Raw genomic sequence first — 12,103 nt, forward strand, 5'->3', positions numbered from 1 at the left:
GTAATAGTTTGTGTTGACTTGTCATTGTACGACTATCTTGCATCATTCTTTCGGGGGGAAAAGTTTAAAAAGAATTTTCATCACTATTTTTTAAATTCAACTCTTTTATTCTATATCAAATGTTTATGAAAACATCAATACATTTATACGCGTATAATCAATGACTCATCAGATTCCAATAAAAATAATATTCTATTACTAAAAAAGGTTTTACAACAAGGATAAAGATATCATAAATTGATCAATAATTTTACTTACTGTTATCATAGAAAAGTCACAGGATTTGAGAAAAGCAGGTACTGTGATTTTCATATCCATATTTTCATGGAAATATAATTTATCAAGCACATTGTCCTTTAAATATTTTCGTCTGTCCTTACAAAATAACAATGGGTACGTGTTAAGTTTGGTGACTATGTTAAACGCTTCTATCCAAAAATTACCACTGATACATTTGAGTGTGCCTCATATCTTGGCTTTCATTTAGAAAGTGACAAATGAGGGTCGGTTAAGAACAAAACTTTATTACACTGGGATGATCGTTGTCGTGGTGTTGTCAATTTATTAAAAAATGTTGTCGTGGTGTTGTCAGTTTATTAAAAAAAGTTGTCGTCGTGTTGTCAGTTTATTAAAAACCGTTGTTGTGGTGTTGTCAGTTGATTAAAAACCGTTGTCGTGGTGCTGTCAGTTTATTAAAAACGTTGTGGGGTTGTCAGTTTATTAAAAATTCTGTCGTGGTGTTGTCAATTTTTTAACAATTATGTCGTGGTGATGTCAGTTTATTAAAAAAAACTTTGTCGTGGTGTTGTCAGTTTATTAAAAAATTCTGTCGTGGTGTTGTCAGTTTATTAAAATATCGTTGTCGTGGTGTTGTCAGTTTATTAAAAAAAACATTGTCGTGGTGTTGTCAGTTTATTTAAAAAAAACGTTGTCGTGGTGTTGTCAGTTTATTAAAAAAACGTTGTCGTGGTGTTGTTAGTTTATTAAAAAAAAAAACGTTGTCGTGATGTTGTCAGTTTATTAAAAAAAACGTTCTCGTGGTGTTGTCAGGTTATTTTAAAACACTTTGTCGTGGTGTTGTCAGTTTATTATAAAAACTTTGTCGTGGTGTTGTTAGTTTATTAAAAAAAAAGTTGTCGTGGTCTTGTCAGTTTATTTTAAAATGTTGTCGCGTTGTTGTCAGTTTATTAAAAAACGTTGTCGTGGTGTTGTCAGTTTACTAAAAAGTGTTGACAGTTTCTTAAAAAACGTTGTCGTGGTGTTGTCAGTTTATTAAAAAGTGTTGTTAGTTTATTAAAAAAAAATGTTATCATTGTGTTGTCAGTTTATTAAAAAAAACGTTGTCGTGGTGTTGTCAGTTTATTCAAAAAACGTTGTCGTGGTGTTGTCAGTTTATTAAAAAAAACGTTGTCGTGGTGTTGTCAGTTTATTCAAAAAACGTTGTCGTGGTGTTGTCAGTTTATTAAAAAAACGTTGTCGTGGTGTTATTAGTTTATTAAAAAAAAAACGTTGTCGTGGTGTTGTCAGCTTATTAAAAAAACGTTGTCGTGGTGTTGTTAGTTTATTAAAAAAAACGTTGTCGTGGTGTTGTCAGTTAATTAAAAAAACGTTGTCGTGGTGTTGTCAGTTAATTAAAAAAACGTTGTCGTGGTGTTGTCAGTTAATTAAAAGAAACGTTGTCGTGGTGTTGTTAGTTTATTAAAAAAACGTTGTCGTGGTCTTGTCAGTTTATTAAAAAAAAAACATTGTCGTGGTGTTGTTAGTTTATTAAAAAAAAACGTTGTCGTGGTGTTGTCAGTTTATAAAAAAAACGTTGTCGTTGTGTTGTCAGTTTATTAAAAAACCCTTTGTCGTGCTGTTGTTAGTTTATTAAAAAAAAAAACGTTGTCGTGGTATTGTCAGCTTATTAAAAAAACCTTGTCGTGGTGTTGTTAGTTTATTAAAAAAACGTTGTCGTGGTGTTGTCAGTTAATTTAAAAAACGTTGTCGTGGTGTTGTTGATTTATTTAAAAAAAAAGTTCTCGTGGTGTTGTCAGTTAATTAAAAAAACGTTATCGTGGTGTTGTTAGTTTATTAAAAAACGTTGTCATGGTGTTGTCAGTTTATTAAAAAAAAACATTGTCGCGGTGTTGTTAGTTTATTAAAAAAACGTTGTCGTGGTGTTGTCAGTTTATTAAAAAAATGTTGTCGTGGTGTTGTCAGTTTATTAAAAAAATGTTGTCGTGGTGTTGTCAGTTTATTAAAAAAAAAAACATTGTCGCGGTGTTGTTAGTTTATTAAAAAAACGTTGTCATGGTGTTGTCAGTTAATTAAAAAAACGTTGTCGTGGTGTTGTTAGTTTATTAAAAAAGGCGTTGTCGTGGTGTTGTTAGTTTATTAAAAACTTAACAATGCTTTTAGATTACTATGTCAATTGGAACTGCTTTGATACATAAACTGCCCTTGAATGTTTACTAGAGAACATTTTTGTTCGATATTGAGATTCCGTATATCGTCAAGTTATCGGAATTCCAATGAGAACTAACTGTGCACCACTTATTGCGGACCTGTTTCTGTATTGTAATGAGTTACAATTTATGACTAAAATCAGCAAAGACCAATCGAAACAACAGCTGATACAAAAATTTAGTAACACTTTTAGATATTTGAATGATGATATATTGGCTCTCAATAATGACGACTTCAGTATGTATGTACACTAAAGAGATTTATCCTGCTGAACTGACTTTAAATAAAGCTAATACTAATAATGAACACTGCTCTTTCCTGGATCTTGAAATCTATGTTTTTAACGTAAAGCTTAATACTAAAATTTACTATAAAAGAGATAATTTGTTATTTCCTATTGTTAATTATCCATTTTTAGATGGTGACGTACCTTGGCACCATCCTATTGTGTTTATATATCTCTATTTGTTCGATTCGCTCGTGTATGTAACAACGTATTTGATTTAAACGAAAGAAAAATCTGTATTACTTAAAAATATCACAAACTTGTCAAAACATTTACTAAATTTTATCATCGATACAAGTAAATCATTCGTAATTATAAATCACCGTGCAGACATCTTAGACAATTCACTTGGAAACTCAACATATACCCTCACGACACTTACCAAAGAGGAAATCCTAGATAAGCATAGGTCTGTTCTATGTTCCTTTGGAATTTCAACCAAAGACGAAGAACTGGATCTTCCATCACTGTATTGGATACCTAAACTACATAAGTGTCCTTACAAACAACGGTATATTGCTGGGTCTTCCAAGTGCTCCACGAAACCTCTTTCTAAATTATTAACATCTATTTTATCAGCAATCAAAGCCGGGCTCCAAAGTTATTGTGAAACTGCCTATTCTAGAGGTGGCGTGAATCAGATGTGGATACTAAAAAATTCCAAAGATCTTTTAGAGTACATACAATCTAAGACTCTCTCATCTTGCAATAGTATTAAAACATTTGACTTTTCTACACTTTACACAAGTATTCCCCATTCCAAACTAAAAGACAAATTGAAAGAGTTGGTATTACTTTGTTTCATTAAAAAGAATGGCGAACGTAGATACAAGTATCTTGTCTTGGGGAGGGATAAATCCTACTTTGTAAAGAATCACTCTGATTCAAACAAAAAATTCTCTGAAACTGACATTATCAAGATGCTTGATTTCTTGATTGACAACATATTTGTTACGTTTGGAGGACGTGTTTTTCAACAGACTGTCGGAATTCCAATGGGAACCAATTGTGCCCCTCTTCTTGCCGACTTGTTTCTTTATTATTATGAGGCTGACTTCATACAGGAGCTTCTTAGGAAGAGAGATAAGAAGTTAGCAATATCCTTTAACTCTACGTTCCGCTATATAGATGATGTTCTCTCACTAAATAATACAAAATTTGGTGACTATGTTGAACGAATCTATCCCATCGAACTAGAGATAAAGGATACAACAGATACAGTTAAGTCTGCCTCATATCTTGACTTACATCTAGAAATTGACAATGAGGGTCGGTTGAAAACAAAACTTTACGACAAAAGAGATGATTTCAGCTTCCCAATTGTGAACTTTCCATTTCTATGTAGCAACATTCCAGCAGCGCCTGCATACGGAGTATATATCTCCCAATTGATACGATATTCCCGGGCTTGTGTTTCCTATCATGATTTCCTTGATAGAGGATTGCTGCTCACAAGGAAGCTATTAAACCAAGAGTTCCAAATGGTGAAGTTGAAGTCATCCCTTCGTAAATTTTACGGACGCCATCACGAGTTGGTTGACCGTTATGGAATAACCGTTTCACAGATGATATCGGATATGTTCCTTATGTCGTAACTACAATACCCTTCCCTTTTCACGAATGTGACTTACCAAATTAGACTATTTACCGGATTTGTAATAACATAAGCAACTCGACGGGTGCCACATGTGGAGCAGGATCTGCTTACCCTTCCGGAGCACCTGAGATCACCCCCAGTTTTTGGTGGGGTTCGTGTTGCTTAGTCTTTAGTTTTCTATGTTGTGTCATCTGTAATATTATTTGTCTGATTGTCTTTTTATTTTTGGCCATGACGTTGTCAGTTTGTTTTCGATCTATGAGTTTGACTGTCCCTCTGGTATCTTTCGTCCCTCTTTTATAAGTTCAGGTATTTCACGTCCAATCTTTTATGGTAATATTCTATACAAAGCACAAAAATGTCGTCATTCACCTCAAAAGCTAACCAAACCTTTAAACAGACTTATTCAGAAGGGATATAGTTACGATACTGTTGTCAGGTCATTAAAGATGGCATATTTGGAATTAATATTGATTCACTCATAGAGTTTTTGCATCGGAAATAAACACATTTATTCTAAAACCAGTTGTTGGCATGATACGGGTAACGTTTTTCTTGAGTATTTTATGATGGTTTAATACTAAACCCCTAACGGGAGGGATTGTGCTTGATTTTCACATGATGAAGACACAATCTTTCAATCAGTTTGATTGAGGTCTGGAGCTGGCATGTCAGTAACTTCTAGAATTCCTTTGTTAATTTATGTTGATTATTGTCATTTTGCTTAGTTTCTTCTGTTACCTATTCTAACATCGGACTCGGACTTCTTTTGAACTGAATTTTACTGTGCGTATTGCTGTGTGTTTGTTTATTCCACATTGGCTAGAGGTATAGGGGGAGGGTTGAGATCTCACAAAACATGTTTAACTCCGCCGCATTTTCCCAAGTCAGGAACCTCGACTTTGTTAGTCTTGTATGTTTTTCTTTTTTGTTTTGCTTCATTTATATGTTTGGGAGTTTAGTGTGACGTCCATTAGCTGAACTAGTATACATTATTGTTTAGGGGCCAGCTGAAGCCCGCCTCCGGATGCGGGATTTTCTCGCTGTGTTGAAGACCCATTGGTGGACTTGGGCTGTGTTCTGCTCTTTGGTCGGGTTGTTGTCTCTTTGACGCATTTCCCGATTCCATTCTCAATATTATTATCTTATCAGTTTATCTTTGTATCTTGTATCTTCCACGTATTCTTTACTAATAAAAAGAAAATCTTAGAAATAATTGAACAGTTCTTTCATAGATAAACAAGAGCATTTTCCTTCCTTTTTTGGACCTGTTTTAATTTAAACCATTTTTTATTTAATTTTCATAGCAATTTTGCATTCATTGCTTTTATCTGAACTCATTTTATCAGGATCTCTGCTCCGTATCTCTAGATCTTGTCATTTCACCAATAGAGGTGAAAAATATATAACGTTTGAATACTCACAAAATTTATTTGATACATGTACTAGATATATAGTGCTTGATATATGCTAAAGACATGGATTTTTCTGAACTGATTTTTATTTGGAGCTCTGCTCTGTTTCTCAATTCAAATTCACAAAATTAATTAAATACATTTACTTGATATATAATGCTTGACATATGCTAAAGATATATGTTTTCTGAACTAATGTTCATTTGGAGCTCTGCTCTGTTTCGCTTGTCATTTCACCAATAGAAGTGAAAATGAGGACGTTTGAATACTCACAAATTACTTTAATACATGCACTTGTAATGTAAGGCTTGACATATACTGACAGCATATCTCTATTGTTTATTATTTTATGATACCTCTGGATGGGTTGTGTTGTTGTGTTTCCGTCTCATTGACGCATATTTCTAATTTCTTTTTTTTTCATTTATACCGTTTTGTGTTTTTTTTTAAATCTTAACTTTGTTTTCTGAATTTGTCGTGCGTCAAACACAAATATGAATGCATACAGATAAAAATATTCGAATGAGATGTGATTGTACAAACACGAGAGTGTTTTGATAAAATGGCCATTTTGAGATGGTTAGATTCGAATTATTATGTTTCTTAGTTTTGATTTGGTTTTCTGTGATACAGCAAAAAAAATTAAAACAAGTGTCGGTATTTTCTGATTTGATACATTTTGCAATTGGTGCATTTTACTTGTGTCTTTTTCTTTCTTCAACTGATAGAAAAAAAATCATTTACTTGGCAAAAGATGAATGGATTTTAAACGTTCATTGGGTAATTTTTCTAAAATATTTAGAAACGAGACCATGTTAAAATGGTATGAATGTGAATCTTATTTTTTTTATAGTTTAGAGTTTTTTTTACTTGGTATTTAATGAATCCCATGTTACTCTGCACATTTTGGTTATTTGAACGACCCCCGTATCTTCAAGAAAGTGCGGCGGCGGATTTGCAAATGAATGTTTTGCAAATTTAAAGTGTTCAGTGTTATATGTCAAATTATACTTTATAATAATCTTAGTAAAAGTCCGCTTGATAACATCTCAATCTATGGGCCCTTACAGATTATTCCGATCCCAAGTATATATGGCATTACCCTATGCCTTATTGCCAAATGATAGGCGAAAATTTGATATTTATCAAATAGCAATGTTTCTCAGTTTGACTTGTTCAAAGCCACAACTGCCGGATATCGCACTCGATGTGATATCAGGAGGGGAACACTGTAACTGTTCATAGCCAAAGGAACAGTTATTTGATAAGAAAATGAATTGCTATCGCTATTAATATGCAGGAAAATTTTCCTTAAAAGCATGAATATGATTAAAAGGAAATATGTGTTATATGTCAATGAAGATGTCAATGAAGATAACAAAATCATACAAAAATATGATACTTCCTGACACTATCTTGATATCATGTCAACATTCACGCGTCAAGTAAAATGGACTTACCTTTTATTACAGAAGCGCTTCAAAATAAAATAAACTTAAACCTAAACTGGAAAACAATATAATGAATATTTTATTGAAGAATTTGGCAGAAAGTATGATAAGAGTAAATGTTTTCCGTAAACAACGACTATTGTTTCTCTTGATTTCCTAGACAATTCGTATTTTTTTTAGATATTCCTTGAAAGGATCATTTGATTTCCTTATCTCCTCTTTCATAGAATCTAACGAAAGATGTTTGAAAGGTAAAATATGAAAGTTTACACTTAAGACGGGGTATTGACAATCATACCACATCTCCTTACATTTATATACATTTAATGCATGCTGATTGAAAGCAGAGATGTTCAAAGATTGCATACCACCACCCGAAACTTAACCGACAAAACACGTGCATCGCATTGATTCTTTACATGCAACAGATATATAAACTTCTACTGGTGATAAACAATGGGGACTTCGTTTAATTAAACGGACATTATTACGAAAAACCTACACGAAGCTAAGACAAAAAAACAAAGCAAACAAACACAATTTTACAGCACCAAAAGTAATATATAATACCAGTTCAAACAGTGCAAATTTGAAAACTTGATCTTTTTATAATGAAATCTTCCTATTTATACTCAAATATTGGCCACTGTATTTTGTTTGTTTTCAGTATTAGCATCTATTCAGTCAACTGGTGAGAACCAAAGTGCAACACCTTTATATATTCAAAATGTTATCAAGTGAATTCAAGCAAATCGAACACGAAACTGATGATATGAGCATGGCGAAAAATATAATTTCGACGTTTCAGAATCCTAAGAGATATAGGTAACTATATTGTCGGTACACTAAAATAAATAAAAAAAACAACGCTTTAACCAATCACAACGTTTTGGTGCACGTTTTTGAAAATATTCTCAATAATGTATTTAGATTCTGAAACGGTCAATATAAGACGAATGTGGTCATCACAATCATAAAATAGATTTATTGGTTTTGTGCAAATGGTTTAGTTGGTTCTTTTCCAGAATTTGACTTCAAAGAAACAGATAAGACAGAAAAAGTATGGAACTGCATACGTTATTCTTAATTCTACAAAATATAGCTTTTTCAGACAGAATGACGAATGTAAATTAGGAAAACATAAATTTCTATTCTAAATTGACAAGTCTAATCGTGGTTTCTTACAACTTCAAAGAGGTTATGAAATATAAGCATCTTGTAGTAATTTACTTAAGATATATTTAATGTCTGTGTTTATTACGTTATTATATTAATTTATTTTCATATCATTTTATAATTAATTATTCCCTATTAATTAATTTTATCTTGTTTTAATCATATACTATGAAATAGACTTGCGCAATGAATTATGATACATGGAATGATTAAAGAAAAATTATCAATTTAAATTCAAATCGTGCTACATGTATCAGAAGTCATTAAATCGAAAGACAAAATGAAAAAAAGACCAAGACAACAAAAGTATACACAATAATAAGTCTTTCATATCGGATATATGCCCGTGTGCTCCGGGAAGGTATAAGCATTACCTGTTCACTATACCAATATACAGACCCTGCCAAATTACTCGTTCATGTTTAATCAAAAGATATGAAACAAAGATAAAAAGAGACGGAAGGATTATGGCTGACGACAATAATGGTAATTTCTATATAAACTATTGATTCCAAATGTGGAGCATGATCTATTACCCTTCCGGAGTATCTGAGATCACCCCGGCTTTGGTGGGGTTCGTGTTGTTCAGTATTTAGTTTTCTTTGTTGTTTTTTGTATACTGGTGTTTGTCTTTTGGTCGCGTTTTGCTTTTTGCCATGGCATTGCTAGTTTGTTTTCAATTTATAAGTTTGAATGTCCATGCATTTGGTATCTTTCTCCTTTCGTTTTGAAGCGATGACTGCAGTGCCTCTAAGGACCCTTGTTTGAGTAGTTTCCTGGTAAGTAACCATCCTTTTTAAAGGAAGATCTGTCATAAAACTCAAGCTCCGGAATATCGTATTTACTGAGAGCTATATATATAGTGAACTCCAGGTGTTGCGGGAATCCTGCTGTATTTAAACGGAAAGTTTACAATTAGAATATAGAAGTCAATTTATTTTATATCGTAATGTTTTGTTGTAAACCTGTCCACGCTTGAGTTTCATATGTACGTTGAAGATATGAAGAAAGCATAGTTTTATCAGATATATCCTTTATTGCAAATATTTATATAAAAATAGGCAGATGTGGTATATTGCAAATGAGACAACTCTCCACAAGAGACCACATGACATAGAAGATAACAATTATAGGTCACCGTAGGACCTTCAATAATGAGCAGAACTTATATCGCATAGTATAAGCTATAAATGGCCACGAAATGACAAATTTGAACCAATTCAAACGAGAAAACTAAGTTTTCTTTATGTGAAATTATCAATGTAAATAGTAGTTTAAAAGCACATGTGGACTCCATAAAGAAGCCAGCATACGGTTATCTTAATGCTGGACAGGCGTCCATAACATGACTTAAACTAGTCTATACAGTTTGGAAATAAATTCAAATTAACAAATATGAGGTGAAAGTAAACTAATTTTGTATTGCTTTGTGTTATCTTAAAATACTGATAAATAAAGAAATTCACCTGTATTGATATTTTTTTGTAATTTAAAAGAACAAACTTTCTAAAATTTTAACAAAAATCTACCGTTTCCTTTTCTAATAATTCTGATTAATATTTTCAAAAGCGTACTTTGTGATTGGCTAACAACGATCTAAACAATGGAAATTCAACCTATGATGTCACGATATTTTCATTTTGGGAAACGGACAATGAAATGACCAATAGTTCTTTAGATTCTAAAACTACGAATTTTGCGTCGTTTATACGCAATTCTTCTTTTCGTCATATGTGTTTGGAATGATTATCATTTTTTTATAAAAACTTCTTCAATTATTCTGTTTACAGTACCATCTTTTGACGTGACCACAATACTAACAAATACTACGTATACAAATGCTAATATTTAAGGTTGCTTGACATAACTACAGTAAATGCACTTTGACCTCTTTTATATAAAACATGCAGTCATTTCCTGTTTTTGTATAGTATTTATAGATATATATTATGTATATTCTTTCCGTATGCTATTATCCAATGAATCACATAGAAAAGTAATTAGATTCCTTCAAGCTACTGACAATGTAATTGTTCATAAAAAAAAATATTCAGAAACTGGACTAAAAAGTTTGTTTTGAAGTTGTATAGTTTACTTAGAAAATATGTGAAATACCTTACTTACTTCAGTACATTTCTAGATATCTGATTGTTCGCTGCCTTGGTTGATGAATGAGTTTCTGTGCACATAAAGCAGCAAACAATCAGATATCTCGAAATGCACTGAAATAAGGTACTCCACAGATCGAAAACCTGCCAGGTAATCGGTTTTGTTTTCATTCATGTATATCGTATACTGTCTTTATCTCAGAAGGGTGCATTTAGAATTATTCCGATACCATTCTATGATATAAGGGGTAATGTGCCGCTTATAGCATAGATAAGAAACATTATATCATTAAAGACATATTAATCATTACACGTTCGTTGGAGCTATGAAAGATAAGTCAGAGAACCTTAGGAAATGGGGTGTCGTCTCGTTCGAGTAATTATTGATGGGTCTGTAGAGTAAATCAGCACGGGTATTTTCACTCTCCATGTCAATCTTGAAAGGAAAAATCTATCAAATGTTATACTTATGAAGAACCTCTCATATTGATAAATGCTATTTAACAGTGCGTGTTCTGAAATCAAAGGAAAAAATATAAGTTTAGGGATATTTTGTATTGACATATCGATGGCCTTTCGTCTACTGTACTTTAATTTGGAACGCGAAACGACTGAGAACTATCTAACGTCTCGCCCGATTCTTTTATTTTTTTAGATTTTTTTAGAGTGATGATATTGGTAAATATGTCTAAGAATCAGATTTTATCATTAATTGTAATCGGAATAGGGGCAAACTAACTACAAACTACATGACATACTCCCGTACGTAATGCAGTTACAATAGTTCGTAGGTTGATTAAAATGATAAATTTCGAGCGTTGTGTTTGACGACCTCTTCTTATTTTCATATGAGTCGGAGTTCCTTCAGACACTTGTCAAAAAACAAGAAGTTCATAGAAGCCAGATCATTTAATTTCACATTCAGATATATTGATGATGTTCTTTGCATTATTAATCCTGATTTCTGATTGGGTTCCATTAATATATACTCCAGAACTAGAAATTAAAGAAACAATAGACACGGCTTCCTCCGCCTCATGTTTATGCTTATACCTCGAATTTGACACCAATCTCCGGCACCGAGTTCATATCTGTTCCGTACATGCTCCACAATACTACACTAATATAAGTGTAGTGTTACGTAGTATCGAACGGAACGGATATGATCTCTGCGCCGGAGATTGATTTGATATAAGCGGTCATCTCAGTACCAGAATCTATGACAAACGAGACCATTTTAATTTTATTAATAATAGATTTCCCCCACCCTAGCAGCAATATGCAAACTTCACCTGCGTATGGGATATACATTTCCCAACCCAGTCGGTATTCAAGAGCTGCTACTCAGACTTTAAAAAACGTCACCAGTGTCTTAGCAGAAAGTTGAAGAACCGGGGTTAAGACAAAGAACGTCTCGTTCTTTTTCTAAATAAGTTCATCGGAAGATACCAAGACCTTGTTGATGAATTTTCCGTATCTACCTCACAAATAATACATGATGGTCTTGAAGTATAGATTCTAGGTACTGACGTTATTTATCATCTTAATTACGTGTTATAGTGTTCTCTTTATTTGTCTTTATATATTTTTAACCTTTATTGTTTAGTCCATTTTTGGTACTA

Source organism: Mytilus californianus, unplaced genomic scaffold (assembly GCF_021869535.1).
Source record: "Mytilus californianus isolate M0D057914Y unplaced genomic scaffold, xbMytCali1.0.p SCAF_2, whole genome shotgun sequence".
Lineage (NCBI taxonomy): Eukaryota > Metazoa > Mollusca > Bivalvia > Mytilida > Mytilidae > Mytilus > Mytilus californianus.